At 41.4% G+C, this 16,315-nt stretch overlaps 1 protein-coding gene and 1 pseudogene across 8 annotated transcripts in view; both read right to left on the reverse strand.

Annotated features, from left to right (window-relative positions):
- Positions 1–16,315, reverse strand: part of Sgsm3 (small G protein signaling modulator 3) — a 42,765-nt gene that overhangs the window by 15,784 nt on the left and 10,666 nt on the right. The window lies entirely within an intron of this gene.
- On the reverse strand, positions 56–15,790 carry LOC147827457 (small ribosomal subunit protein uS8 pseudogene; annotated as a pseudogene). Its single transcript, XR_015452155.1, has one exon. The product of XR_015452155.1 is annotated as a small ribosomal subunit protein uS8 pseudogene (transcript).

A 16,315-nucleotide genomic window follows, 5' to 3' on the forward strand; every position in this document is an offset into this window, starting at 1 on the left:
ATATGTGAGGAAATGATTCAAGGTGAGGACAAGCAGCACCAGAAAGGAGTATGAGGAATAATACCTGAAGCTTACCCTACTTGATATCCTTTTTTTTTTTTTTTTTTTTGGTACCAGGGATCAAACTCGGGACCTTGTGCTTTCAAGGCAGGCAGCGGAACCACTGAGCTAAATCCCTGGCCCTGATATCCTTTTTACATACTGTGGAATTCAATTTGGTAAAATTTCTGTTAATTTTTGCAAATACGTTCACGAAGGACATTTGATCAGTAGTTTTCATGTAATGTCACTCTGTGGTTTTGGTATCAGAATAACGTTTACCATATAGAATGAGTTTGGAAGTATTCCCTCCTCTTCAATTTTCTGAAAGAACTTCTATAGAATTGGTATTAGTTATAACTTAGCAAGACTCTATCTCAAAATAAAAAAATAGCAAGGGCTAGGAATGTAGCTTAGGGCACCCTGGGCTCAATCCTCAGTACCATCCTCCCACTCCACCCATAAAAAATAAAAATAAAAAAGAAACCAAGAGATCTGCTGTAGCCATGATAAACTGGGATGCCTATTAGACCCCTAAGTAGGGGTGTCAAGTAGGCAACTGTATATGTGAAAATGGAGTTCACAGAAGTCAGAATTGAAGATGTAAATGTGGGAGTCTGCAGCATATAGCAGCCTAGATATCACCGAGAATGCAGAATAGGGGGACAGGATATTTCAACTCTGAAAGCATTAGACAGAAAAAAGGCAAAAAACAAAACAAGTCATAGCCATTTAATAGTGTGTGGTGCTATGGAAACTAAAAGAACTGTCTCCAGGAGTACTGTGGCTTGAATGTGAACCCTGTGAAATTCTAGGGTTGCCAATTTGATTGCATAAAGAGGTTCTTAGGCCACAGGCATTCCTCCCTTGTAGTAGGACTCGATGAACTTACACAGGGGCTGGAGGAGAAGGCTGGTTTTCTCATTTTTCCACCTTTTGCTACGAGGAGGCAGCAAGAAGGTCCTCACCAGACCAAATACTAGTGCCTTAATGCTGGACTTCCCAGCCTCCAGAACTGTGAGCAATAAATCCCGGTTCTTTATAAATTCCCCAGTCTGCAGTATTGGTGCAGTAGCAGACACATCAGTGTCATGTGCTGGTTGCAGGTCAAACAGTATGAAGACAGAGAACTGGCCCTTGGTTTGGCAAGCTGGAGGTTGCTGGTGATCCAGACGGGGGCTTTTAACTTTAATGATGACAGTGCCTCTCAGAGAGCTGGGATTACAGGCATGGACCACCATGCCTGGCTCAAAATCTGAAATTTTTTGATCATGGGCACTCAAAAAATGTCTGGGATTCCAGAGCGCTTGGAACTTCAGATTAGGAATGCTCAATCAGTAACTATATCACATAAAAACTTGTACACAAATATTTATAGAAGCATTATTTGTAATAGTCAAAAGGTAGAAACAGCCAGGTGTGGGTGGCACACACCTTTAATCTTGAGTTTAAGGCCAGCCTGCCCTACACAACAAGACCCTGTCTCAAAAAAACAAAAACAAAAGGTAGAAACAGCCTAAATGTTCATGAATTGATGAGTAAACTAAATGTGGCACATAACATAATGAAATATATTCAACCATAAAAGGGAATGAAGTCATTATACAAACGCCAACATGGACAAACCTAGAAGCACTGTGCTAAGAGAAGGGCAGTCACAAAAGGCTATATATTGTATGATTCTGTATCACATGAAATGTCCTGAATACATAAATCCACAGAGACAGAAAGTAGACTATGGCTGTGAGGAGCTGGAGGGAGGGGGTAGGAAACTGCTGATGGGTAACAGGGTTCCTTCTTGGCTGAGGTAAATGTTCTGGAATTAGATGGTGGATTTGAGTGGACAGCAAAGCGAATACACTAAGAACTGCTGAGGGCTGAGGGCTGAGCATGCAGCAAGGGGTAGGATGCTTGCCCAGCACATGTGAGGTCCTCCCAGGTTAGATCCCTGGTGCCACAATAAAAACAAACCAAAACACATACACATACAAATGCTCAATTATACACTTTAAAACAAGGGTGCCTTTTATAGTATGTGCATTATTGTTTTTTTTGGTACCAGGGATCAAACTTGGGACCTTGCACTTGCGAGGCAGGTGGTGGAACTACTGAGCTAAATTCCCGGCCCATTCATTATGTTTTTATTAAAATAGTTTAACCACAACAGAAGAAGAATGTGTCCTCTGGGAGTTTTTCTGAGGCCCACCTGAAGCCATGAGGACTGTGAGCTTCTCTAAATCTCACCTTCTTGGTAACAAGAAGCTGCTACTCATCACCTCGAACAGCTCTCCGTGGGGATTTAATGTTTACACAAAACCAGGGAAAGCAAAAATGGAGGGGGATAGTGCAAATAGTTTATCTATAATTGTGAAAGGGATCTCTCCCTCTCAATTTATAACTAACACTTTATTAACACAGCCCAGCATGAATTTCACATCTTAGCAAACTGTGAAGTCACAAATTCCTTAAACTGATAAAAGTTAAAGTCTATCATTTTTCAAGTTACTTACAAATTTCCTAGCTCACGTAGGGATCTAAGTGATCACTGAAAAAAGAACTGACATAACTTTGAAACTCTGGTTTCCAAGCTACAGGCTTTATTTTTGTTTTTTAAAGACTGGACAAAATCCCCAGGTGTTCAACATCACACAGAGCTTCAATTGCATCCTATTGTATTGAAGTGAAATGTTTTCTCAAAGCAAAACCCACTAAAAGCAGTCTCAGTCTAAAGGAAAAGAGATGCAGACTCACAAGGAGATCAGAAAAGTACAGCGATTAGTAAAATGGATTCTAAGGAGGAAAAATACTATCTCCAAATCTACATTTCTTTCTTATGTGGTACTGAATTCCAGGGCCTTGGCACAGATTGACATCCAGCCTTTTCTAAAATGTTTGATTTTCAGACAGGGTCTTGCTAAATCAAATTGCCCAGGATGGGCTTGAACTAGTGACCCTCTTGCCTGGGATTACATCTGTGCACCACCATACCCAGCTTCAAATCTACTTTACAGCAATGGTGCATGTCTCCTGAGTTCTGCACAGATATCCACAGGACCATCTTCTCCACTGGGAACACAACAAGATGCAAACACAAACAATAAATTGTATTAGGATGAATTTTAGCTACAGGACCAAGAAAATCTCTGGTTTACAGTTATAGAGGTTATCATGGGAAAGGAAGTTCTGGACTCTCCTGAGTTCTGCAATTATACTAACACAAAATTAATGGAAATTAAAAGAAAAATTCTGCCATGACTTTGCCACCTCAACAAATCATTCCCCGCCAAAATGTCTGTGTGTGCTGGGATCAGACCCAGGCTTCACACGTGCCAAGCAAGCACTCTGCCCCGAGTTTTACTTCTCCCCCTCTCTTGTTGCTCTCTTTTGGCTTTTTCCTTCATCAATACATAGTTCTCATAACATTTTTAAGTGTTTCTCCATTGAACATTTTATATCAGTATTGTCCCCCAGTAACTATGCTGTCTTGTTCAATAACTTACTAATCTATTTTTCTGTTGATAGACATTTCAGTATCAGTAATTTCTGCCAAATCTTCAGGTGTCCTAATCGGAAACCAGGTGAGGTACTCTTCCTTTGAACAATAAAATTAAACTGGATGCAGTGGCACACACCTGCAATCCCAGGACTCTGGGAGGCTGAGGCAGGAGGATGGCAAGTTTGAGTTAAGCCTAAGAAACTTAGTAAGACACTGTCTCAAAATAGAAAAAGATCTGAGCACAGCTAATGTAAGCTACAAACACAGCTTGAGATTTTAATCTGAAAATGACTCCTTCCTCAGGGCAAGCTACAGTTGGAGAAGAATTTCACTGTAGCATCTGCCATACTTGGGATATAATCAGAAGCCATTTGGGGAAGATGTTCACTGTTTAAGATTGAGTTACCCTGGGAATTAGAGGTCACAGAACTTCAGGGTCTCTGGGGTAACCCTACCACAGGGAGACAGTCATAAGAGATAGTCATGGAGGAGAGGTGGGCTAGTTGCAGACCCCCTGAGAAATTTAAGCAGTGATGAGCTCAGGTTGTTTTTTGTTTTGGGTTTTTTTTTTGAGGCAGGGTCTCCTTTTGTAGTTCAGGCTGGCCCTGAACTCACTATGTATCCCAGGCTGGCCTTGATCGCCAGGTGATCCTCCTGCCTCAGCCTCCTGAGTGCTGGGATTATAGGTTTGTGCCACTATGCCCAGCTGAGCTCAGGTTAGGACATGGCAACCCTGCCTTTTGTGCTATGAAGCCAAGCCGGTCATGTGGTTTTCCAAGGGAGGTGGGTCTGAAAGTGCTGACAATAAGTCTAGTAGACTGCTTGGTCCCCCCCTTGCTACCTCCTTCCAGCACAGAGCTCGGGTCTATTTGCTCTTCTCATCTGCCAGTGTGATCAGAGATATGCCTTGGCTTGGACAGATGCCACATCCTGGGGTGTATGGACAAAGGGGCCTCTGGAGCAAGGGAGGCACCTCAGGAGCCACAGGCCATAAAGTACAGAAGAGCACAAATACTAACAGCACTGAAGTCCAGGCCTGGTGGTGGATGCCTATAATCTCAGCACTCAGGAGGTTGAGGCAGGAGGATGTCTTGAGTTTGAGGCCAGCCAGGGCTATATAGTGAGTAGAAGGCCAGTCTGAACTACATAGTGAGACCCTATTTCAAAAAACTAGGGCTGGGGATGTAGCTCAGTGGTGCCACGCCTACCTGGCAAGTACAAGGTCCTGAGTTCGATCCCTGGTACCACCAAAAAACAAAACAAAACAGAACAAAACAAAAAACCAACAACTAAAAGCAGACCCGGGTATGTAGCTCAGTGGCTCTGCACTTGCCTGGCAAACATGAAGTCCTCAGCTTGATCCTGGTACAGGCAGAGAGGGATGACACTAAAAGCAAAAAAACTAAGAGTGCTAGAGTGCAAACAGCCCTAAAACAGACACCACACCACTGACTGACCATACCTAATGGGAAAAGCAGGGGAGGACTCAGCATTCACACAGCAAAATGTGGGCATGGAAACAAAATAGGCCCTAGCTGTGCCATACTATTACCACCTATATCTAGTGGATTCAGATATCATAAGCCCTTGAAAGAAACTACTCACCCAGGCCCAGGGATTTAGCTCAGTGGCACCACACCTGCTTTGCAAGTGCAATGTCCTGTGTTTGATCCCTGGTACCAAAAAAAAAGAAACTACTCACCCAAACATGCAGAGAAATTTTTTTCATTCATGTCATTTTTGGTTTTTTGGTTTTTGTTCCTCCCCATTTTCTGCTCTGTTTTTTTCTCTTTTTTCCTATTTTTCTGGAACTTTGACCTAATTCTATTAACTTTTATTCTTTAATTGAATTTTTAATCTCATTTTTCTCTCATCTACTTTTTATTTTTCAAATTTACTTTTTTCATCTTTCCTTCCTCCACCCATTTTTATTATTTATTTATTCGGTACTGGGGATCAAACTCGGGACCTTGTGCTTGCGAGGCAGGCGCCACCACTGAGCTAAATCCCCAGCCCTCCCCATTTTTATTATTAAATTTTATTAATTTGTAGCTATTTAGTTGACTCAATGTTATTACTGCTAAATTCATTTCTATTGTTAACACATTCCTGCCTGCTTGAACCACCATTGGTATATACATGACTGTCCCATTGGGTGGCTTGGACCACCGGTACTACATGCATGATGGTCCCACTGGGTGGCTTGTAGCACGGGTGGCACAAGTGTTATAGTCATGCATGGCACAGCCCTGCATATCCCACTGGTGGTTCAAGCTACCTGGCAGAGAGACACGAATTACAGCCTTGTTGTGAACATGTCAATGGTGATATAGTTCGTGCTTAGTAGATATTTACTGCTTATCAATATTTGATTTGTCTGTGTCTACAATTATTACTATAGACCTCTTCTATCGATAAAGATGATATAGCTGTAGTAATTATTGATTCTTTGGTATGCCAATAACAGGTTTTATCTCTGAATCTATTATTGCTGATTTCTTTGGGGGTTTTTTTGGTACCGGGGATCAAACTCGAGTCCTTGTGGCGGTGGACTATTGCTGATTTCTGTTGTTAATGGTGGCATAGTTGTTTTTAATTGGTTTTTACTATATGTCATATTTTGGTCTGTCTTTGTGCTGTCAAAATTTTTCAAATATGCACCTGCCTCACAAGCGCAAGGTCCTGAGTTCAATCCCCAGCACTGCAATAAATAAATAAATAAAAATTCAAATCTAGGGAAAGAATTCAATATTCAAGTATAAGAGACATATAGAACCCCAAATAACCACAACCAGAAAAGAACCTCTCCACGACACATCATAGTCAAAATTCCAGAAATTCAGGAAGAGGACAGACTATTAAAAACAGTTATAGAAAAACAGCAAGTAATCTATAAAGGCAAGCCCATCAGAGTAGCTGTGAATTTCTTAGCATAAACCTTAAAGGTCAGAACTTGGAGTGAAGTTTTACAAGCCTTAAAAGAAAACAATTGTTGGGCTGGGGATTTAGCTCTGTAGTTCTGCCACTTGCCTCACAAGCAAGTGCAAGGTCCTAAGTTTGATCCCTGATACCAAAAACCCCCCCAAAATTGTCAACCCTGATTTTTATATCCCACCAAATTTGCCTTCAATACTAATGGAAAAGTAAAGACTTTCCATGACAAAGAAATTTTAATGAAATAGATGACTGCTAAACCAGCACTGTACAAAATATTTAAAAGAAACCTAGACAAAGACAGGGAGGCCACCAGCACCAAAGAATCCAAAGGAAAGTAGATGGCTAACTGAGAGAGTAGTTACAAAGGGAAAAACTAATCAGCACTGAAAAAAATAATGCAATAAGATTCAATGAACACTTTAAAACAGTAACTCTCAATGTCAATGATCTCATCTCCCCAAAAGATACAGACTATCTGATGGATTAAAAAACCAAAATGCAACCATATACATATTGTCTGCAAGAGACATATCTCATTTGGAAGTACACAGACTGAAAGTGAAAGGATAGAAAATGATACTCCATTCAACAGGAGCCCCAAAACAAACAGGAGGAGCTATCTTATTGTCAGACACAGCAGACTTCAAGCCAAAACTGATCAGAAGAGACAAAGATAGCCACTACATACTGAGGTAAACGGAACAATTCAATTGGAAGAGATAACAATTGTAAAAATCTATGCACTGAATGTCCATGCACCCAACTGTCATAAAACAAAAATTAATGGACTTAAAAGAACACACAGACACCAACACAATCATAGTGGAGGTCTTTAATCCCTATTCTCACCAGACTCCCCCCCAAAATCAACAAAGAAACATCCAAATTAAACCACACCACTGAAATTTTTGACTTAACAGTTATTTACAGACTGTTTCATCCAACAATGTAATACCCATTTTTCTCAATAGTATATGGAACTTTTTCTAACATAGACCATATTGTAGGCCATTGACATGTTTAAATACAAAACAACTGAAATAATCCCCTGCATACTATCTGATTATAGCAGAACGAAGCTAGAAATTAACAGCAAAAAAAGTCAGATGCTACACAAACACATGGAGATTAAATAATATATTACAGCATAATCAATGGATCACAGAAGAAATCAGGTAAGAAATAAAATCAAAAGGCACAACATACCAAAACCTACAGGACACAATGAAAGCATTTCTAAGAGAAGAATACAACACACATCAAAAGAATAAAGCAGGGGCTGGGGATTTAGTTCAGTTGTTCCGCTGCCTGCCTTTCAAGCGGAAGGATCTGAGTTGGATCCCTAGTACCAAAATAAATAAATGAATAAATAAAGCAATCCCAAATAACCTAATGATGCATCTGAAAGTTCTTGAAAGATAAGAACAATCCAAATCTGAAACAGAAAGAAAAGAGCTGTAAAAATCAGAGTAAAAAATAATGAAATTGAAGTACTGTAAACAATACAACAATGTAAAAGATCAGTGATTCAAAGAGTTGGTTTTTTGAAAGGATGGAAAGCAGATCTGGGGATGGGGGAGAGGGGATGCAAAAAAGAAGGGGCAAAAAAAGAAAAAAAAAAGAGGGGCCTAGTACGTAGTTCAGTGTGAAGGCCCTGGGTTCAATTCCCAGGGAATTGAAATTGTAGAAAGCTTGGGGGGGGGGGCACAGAGAAAGGAGGAGAGCAGAGGGGAAGGGGAGGGAAAGGTAGGGAATGGAAGAGAAAAATTAACACACTAGCTTATTTGGGAGAAGATTTGGGGTTTTTAAAAAAATATATGCTTGGGCTGGGGATTTAGCTCAGTGGTGCCACACCTGCCTTACAAGCACAAGGCCCTAAGTTCGATCTCTGGTATTTTATACACACACACATACATACACACACACACACACACACACAAACACAAACACTTTTTCTACAGTGTCAGCTTTGTAAATTGAAAGTACTATTCCAGCATGAGATTAGGTTAGCAATGACTTTTTGGTAGACCTCAATATGCTGTCACCTGAAGCAAGATAACTGACCTGATGACCTCTAACTAAACTTAAAATTTTGTATTATAATTATAGAACAGTAAAAAAAAAATTACTGTTTCACCAGTTGGCTCCTGAATACTTCACCAGCAAGGGAGATATCTTTATTTGAGAAAATACCTGGATGAGCTCCCTGAAGATGAAAGATAGACTTTGAAGGCATAGATCAGAAGAAAAGATATGTATTAACTATCTATCAAAAGAAATTAACAGAAATTAGGAGGTGGGGAGAACAGAAATAAAGGTGGACTTGATCACAAAGGGAAGGGAAAGAAATCCAAAGACAAGGAAAGGAAGTGCATCCTACAGAACCAGTGGCCTATGAGACATTTCCACTCTGCATGCTGAGGCACAAGGGGGCCTCTTAAGAAAAGGACAATCTAAAACCCAGTTTAACTTGTATATAGTAAAATCTTTGTCAGCCTGTATCTTCAGGAAAATACGCTCTACTCACAAGAACCTTTGGTGTGGTTTGAGGGAATATCAAAAGGTCTGAAAGTAAGGAAAATTATTCCTGCTCTACCAAGTTATGAGAATGAAATGAGTTAAAATTTGAGAAAAATCCTGCACAGTATGTGAGCTGTCACCTTGACAAAATACCTAAGAAAAATCAATTTAAAAGTGGAAGGATGGCCTTGTAATCTCAGCAATAAGGAGGCTGAGACATAAGGATCAATCCAACATGGGCTACGTGAGATCTTGTCTCCACAAAATAAAACAAAAAAAAAACTGAAGGAGGATTATTTTGGCTTATGGTTTCAAATGCTTCAGGCCATATTCTACCAGCTCCATGGTTTCTGGACCTATGATGAGGCAGGACATCATGGCAGCAGGAGCATGTGGCAGAGGAGGCTGCTCACCTCATGGGAGTATGGAAGCAGACACAGCAAGAGAAGGAGCTGGGGACAAAATGACCTGCTTCCTCCAACTGGGCCCCAACTCTCATTAAACCATAAATTTATCAATGGATTAACCCATTAAAGAAGTTACAGCCCTGAAAATCCAATCATTTCTCAAGGCCTCACCCTTGCATATTGCTGCACTGGGGATCAAGCCTTCAACATATGGGCTTCTGGGGGACATTTCAGGTTCAAACCATAACAGAGCAAGTGTTAGAATTCTCATGTAATGTGGAATATAGGTATAGCTTAAGTCCATTTTATTTAAATCTCAAGTGCTGATAAAGCAAGTTTTATTAGCTTACCTCATTTCCTTATGAAATGACTTTTTGTTTATTTGTTTGTTTGTTTTTTGGTACCAGGGATCGAACTCAGGTCCTTGTGCTTGCACAGCAGGCCGCGAAACCACTGAGCTAAATTCCTGGCCATATTTGTTTGTTTTTTGAGGCAGGGTCTCAGTATGTAGTTCAGGCTGGCCTTGGATTCACTATGTTGCCTTGAACTCATGGCCATCCTCCTGCCCCAGCCTCCTGAGTGCTGGGATTACAGGCATGTGCCATGTCTGGCTTGAAATGATTTTTTAAAACTACAAATTATAGGGCTGGGTGTGCACCCCAGTGGTAAAGCACTTGCCTAGTATGTGTAAGGCACTGAGTTCAATCCCTGGTACCATAAGAAAAAAAGATACAAGTTGTAGGGCTGGGGATTTAGCTCAGTGGTTCTGCCGTCTGCCTAGCAAGTGCAAGGACTGGAGTTAATTCCCCGGTACCAAAAAAAGACAAAACAAAACACAAAAATACAAGTTGTACTTCAGCAATATCATAGAGTTTTATGGTACTCTATCACTCAGGGTGGGGCGGGGGTTGAGACAGGGTCTGGCTCTGGCTCTGTATCTGGCTCTGTAATTCAGGCTGGCCTCGAACTCACTATGTAGCCCGAGCAAGCCTCCACCTCCTGGTAATCCTCCTGCCTCAGCCTCCTAGAGTGCTGCGATTATAGGCATGTGCCAACACGCCTGGCTGGTTCCCTATTTTTATAACATTGTTCTGTCTGTTTAAAGGATATCTTTATCAGTGGTTCTCCAACTGCACAGTGTATCAAAATCACCTGAGAATATGCCCTTCTTACAAGTCCTCAAGCAATGCTGAAGCTGCTGGTCTGGGAAATGTACTTTGAGAACCACGAATCTGAATGCCCTTTCAAATTCCTCTTCAAATTCTAGTTCAGATGTGACCTCTTTAGCAGCCCTTCCCTTCCAATTTTTAGGGTCTCCTACCTCTTCCTCTGATAGAATGAATCATTGTACATGCTCCTGGTTTCCTATTTCACAAGATATTACAGCCACCCATGGTGGCATATCCCTGCAATCCTAGCACTCAGGAGATGAGGCAGGAGTATTATGAGATCAAGGCCAGCATGGCTACATAGCCAGACCCTGTTTCAAATAATAAAACAGAAAGATACTGTAATTTGTTTAGGTACACCCTTATCTGCCCTGTATCCAGGCCCAGGCCATGCCTAAGATATGAGGAGTTGACCGATGAATGAAGAGAAGGACCCCATGTACAGCATGTTCTTTTCAGGTCCCGTGTCCTGACTCCCACTGGCCCCCTGCTTGTAATGCCCTCCACTTTACCTGACTGTTCCTTCAAAGCTCAATACAAGCACTACCTCCAAGAAGCCACTCCCTTTACCTCACTTTGTGTTAGGTGTTCCTGGTTCCTCTGTTCTCCCAACCAACCTGCCTGTAACATGTCTCTTAATAGCTACTCTTCCATGCTGGCTTTCTATGTCCTAGGAACTCTAGGGTAAGCACAGCTGGATTAAACTCTTAGGGAAAAACAAACAAACAAACAAACAAACTCTTAGAAGCTCTTGGCCCCAGCAATTTCCAATTCTGGAAATTTCTCCTACACTTCAGCAAATGACCCACATACAAGATGATTCCCTACTGCATTGTTTGTGAAAGAAAATAATACATTGCAAAATATTAGAATATCACATGGCAAAATATTAGAAAGCCTAGATGGAGGACTGGTTAAAGTTCAGTACATCTATACAGCAGAATAGTGTGCAGCTGTCAAAAAAGAATGAGTCGGATCTTTATGGACTGCTATGGAATGATTTCCAGGATATACTGCTAAATCAAAAAAACAAGAAGCAAAACAGATTGTGAACCCAGTGTACTGGCACAAGCCAGTAATCCCAGCTACTCAGGGCTGAGGTAGGAGGACTGCAAATTTAGACACCTTGGGCAACTTAACAAGGCTGTCTCAAAATAAAATTAATTAATTTCCATTGAAGCATTTTATTTGTATGATTTACATCCCTAAAGAAAAACCAGGTGTGGTGGTGCATGTCTGTAATCCCAGCACTTGGGAGGCTGAGGCAGGAGGACTGCTGCTAGTCTGAGGTCAGCCTAGGATACAGAGTGAGTTCAAGGCCAGCCTGAGCTACATATTGAGACCCTGTCTCAAAACAAACAAACAAAAACCACCAAAAAACAAAACAAAACAAAACAAAAATACATCCCTATAAAAAGAATTCCAGGGTTTTCCCTCCTGTGTGTTTTCATTTTGCTTCTTCATGGTCCATGGTGCCAGCTGAGGTTGTCAAAACAATGAAACCAAACTGACAGGATAGGAGCAGATTATTCTGCCATTTTCCAGGTCTTTTAGCTGCACATCAAACCTGGGGCTCCACATTTGTTTAAACTGCCTGTGAGGTTCACAACCATTTTCCCAGCCCTGTAATCACCAACGATTTCAAATTCACCAATGTAACCATGCTTCATCATCACAGAAACCGGATGACTTTGGAGCACAGCCTAATAGGACCTGGCTTTTGCCGCTCTTTTTGGCACTGCTAATGCTCTTGAGAGCATCAGCCAGGACATTCATGAGCACCATTATGGCAGCACAGAAAGATGGTGGAAAGACTCAAAATTTAAATGGGCTGGGGATGTAGCTTAGTGTTAAGAGTACTTGTCCAGCAGACATGAGGCTCTGGGTTTAGTATGCAGTACCTCAGAAAACCAAAACAAAACAAATTTATTTTTAGAAAAACAGAATGTGAAAATATGTTAAAAGTGAGGGGTGGGCCGGGGATTTAGCTCAGTGGTTTCACCACCAGCTGGGCAAGCGCAAGGACCCGAGCTCGATCCCCCACCCCCCAAAAAAAGTGAGGGGCATTTTCATTAAAAAAAAAAAAAGGCTACATGTAAGGGCAACTGGGTAGCAGGGAAGATTCTTGTTTTTTAAGACAGAGTCTTACTGTGTAGCTCAGGGTAGCCTCAAACTAGCTATGTAGCTGGAGCTGGCCTCAAACTTTCCATCCTCTTGCCTTAGTCTCCCAAAGTTAGGACTTTTTTTTTTGGTACCAGGGATCAAACTCCGGTCCTTACGCTTTAGAGGCAGGTGGCAGAACCACTGAGCTAAATCCCCGGCCCCAAGGTTAGGACTTTTAACAATCTTTTGTACCTTTTGATTTTTTTTTTATTGCTTTGTTTTGTTGAAACAGAGTCTTGCTATGTAGTTCAGGCTGGCCTTGGATTCTCTACGTACCCCAGGATGGTTTTAAACTTGCAGCAATCCTCCTGCCTCAGCCTCCCAAGTGCTGGGATTACAGGCCTGCATCACCACACCCAGCTGTACCTTTTGATTCCTGAACCAAATTAACATAATTACCTATTCAAATAAATAAAGCTAAACATAAAAAAAAAAACCCAGACATTTAGAGAACCATCAAATGAAAGATCTCCCCCCCAATTCAACATAAAAATGAGTATGAGGACGTTCAGGCAAAGTTTAGATTTTCTTCCTAGATGACTTGCTGTATTTCTGTGAAATGTCTGATGTCTGATTTTTTTGTACCTCCGCTGTATTAGTGCCCTTAGCACACACTTGATCTATCTGAAGAGTCAATCAGATCCAGGACTAGTGGCACACACCTGTAATCCTAGCACTCTGGGAGGCTGAGGCAGAAGGATCAAAAGTTCAAGTCCAGCCTGAGAGACTTAGCAATTTGGCTAGACCTTACCTCAAAATGAAAAATTTAAAAGGCCTGGGGAAGTAGCCTCAACTGCAAAGGGCCTGGGTTCAATCTCCAGAACTGACACAAAAAAAGTAACAATCACACTCTCCCTTGAGCTCCAGTCCTGGTCCTACCAGGTTTACAGCTGGGGCTGCTGTTTTTCCCTGAGTCAATATTGTCTTTGTGTCCAGAGGTAGTGTTCCTTTAGGCAAGACTTGCTTGATTGTGTAAGACAGAATAGACTGTGGAAACAAAGATCAGGGAGAAGGGAACCTCCCCTAGAATTTAAGGAGCCAAGGTACTAGCCTCCCTTTGTGCCCAGCAGCCCAGAGAAATGCAGCCCTTCGGTTTGGGCTTCCTCAGGCTCACAACCACACCCTTCCCCCAAGAGACCTTCAGGTAAAATAATTAACCTCCCCAGTAATCTCATTACTCCTCTAATACTGACAGCTGGCAGTACCTGAATGGCTATAAGGAAAGAAAAACCAACAGAAGGACACAGCCCTTCTGACATTCTCATCATTAGGGCAGGAGCAACAACATTTTCAGTAGATGTGAAACAAATGCTGGTTAGCTAACTGCAATTCAGCATCAGGTATCTGAAATACAGAAGAGTTAAGGAGAATAAAGCTCCTTCAGGGCTGAATGGCAGAAAAGGCCACTGAGACACTTATATTTAAACTTTTACACTAACATGGAACATAGGGCATGTAAAAGGGGCAGACCATAAGTACAGTTAACAAAGTTCCTATTTTATCTTAAAACCAAACCATAAAGTTAATAAACTATCTTATCTTTAAGTCATTTATTTGGCATTACCATTTATCTAGTTACTGAGAAATTTTCATTTGTGAATATGAAAATACCCACATACTAACTAAAGACTAGCCACTTAAGCCAGCTATGGTTTGCACTCCTGCAATCTAGCACTCTGGGAAGCTGAGGTAGAAAGGAGCAGGGCAAGTTTAAGCCCAACCTAGGCAATCTAGTGACTTATTAAGACCCTGTCTCAAAAGGAAAAAATTTTTAAAAAGGATAGAGGTGCAGCTCAGTGCAAACAAAGGTCCTGCATTCAACCCCCAGGACTACCACAAAAAAAGGTCATCTGATCCTATTTTACTCTGCAGCAGTAAGACATATTAGAAGAGAATTACCTTGAAAGAAGGACAAGTAACATTTACTGAGCATTTATCATATTGCTAAGTGCTCTTACATGCACTGTCTCCATTTTACATCTGAGAGAATCAGGGCTCAGAGAGATGAAGCACTTTGCCCATATCAAGCAGTCAAAAAGTCAGGACTGACTCCTAAGCAGACTCACTACACCACTGACCAGCACAACTATACTTGTCAATTTTGCAGCACAATTTCCAAGAAGCCACTCATGCATTTGCAAGAAGAAAATGTCTTGACTTGGGGGTCGGGTATTTAGCTCAGGGGTTCCGCCACCTGCCTTGCAAGCGTAAGGTCCCCAGTTTTGATCTCTGGCACCAAAAAAAAAAAAAAGTCTTGACTTGGGATAAGAGGTCTAGTAGGAGCCAGCCAAAGTTAAAACACAAAGCAATTACATTTAAAAAAAATCAATTTGTGCAAGGTCCTGAGTTTGATTCCTGGTACCGCAAAACAAAACAAACCACAATTTGGGTAAAAACTCAAAATTAAGCATATAATTAGAAATTCCATATTACATGAGAAATGATTTTCTCTAACAGACCTGCACCTGTACTGAGAGATCATTAACTTCTTCAGTACTCCTGTCTGTTGAAAACCTTAAGACAAGCAGAACATACAGTACTTTTATAAAACAACTGTGGTGGGCCTGCCTCCCATTAAATGGGAGGTAGCTCTGTATATTCCATATTTAATATAGCTGACTGAAATAATGAGGTCCACACTCTTAACTCTTACATGTAGGAAATACACCACCACATTGAACACTGAACATTCTGCCTTATCTAACCCTACCTGAGCACTTCTCACTGCTTGCTCTTTTCATGTTCCTCATGGACAAAATAGGGGAACCAGCTACAGACAATTTATTTTCACTGTTGCTCAGCAACCTTCATTCATCTCTAATTGACTTCAGTACTCCTTTCAAACTTCCCACAATTCTGATGCCCTCTGCTGCCAAGCCCTCCAGCTGATGGCCGGTCTCCAGCTTTCAGGGAATTGAGGCCACAGGCTTAAGCTCCCTCAACTTCCTCCACATCACAACTGTGCAGCTGGGCTGGAGGTGTGGTTCAGTGGTGAAGTGCACGTTAGCGTATACAAAGCCTTGGCCTCCATTTCCGGTAGCCGCCGCCGCCCCCCCCCCCCCCCCGCAAACTCTGTAGTCTATCTGTTTTCTCTTTCTACCCTCCCTCTCAGAGAACAGTCTTCTCCCTTCCGAGGTTAACTCCTCTACCTACAATAACTTTTCAAGCAGTTCCTTTATATTATCTTCCTTTACACACCTTCAGCCTTTTCCTCTCCATTGGCTTTAGGGCCAGTGCATATACTCAGATCTCCTATCTCTAATTAAAACAAAGCAATTATATCTGGACCAGGTTGAGCCACCTACCTTTCTTTTTCACTTGCTTTATAGACATATTTTTCAAAAGCAGTATAGAATTCTGCATTCGTGCCTCACCTATCAACTCATTCCTTAAACTTTTTCAACCTTACGTCTGACCACCTACACCAGTGATGGCGAACCTTTTAGAGACAAGTGCCCAAACCGCAACCCGAAACCCACTTATTCATCATAAACCTGAATACTGAGGCTTTAGTTTAGAAAAAGCAATTTATACATTAACATTTATACATTAACATCTTTTGTCTTAAAAGAAAAACAAGTAAT

This window comes from Heterocephalus glaber, unplaced genomic scaffold, assembly GCF_053883595.1.
Source record: "Heterocephalus glaber isolate CG9 unplaced genomic scaffold, H.glaber_assembly_v1.0 deba00001444, whole genome shotgun sequence".
NCBI classification, from domain to species: Eukaryota; Metazoa; Chordata; class Mammalia; order Rodentia; family Bathyergidae; genus Heterocephalus; species Heterocephalus glaber.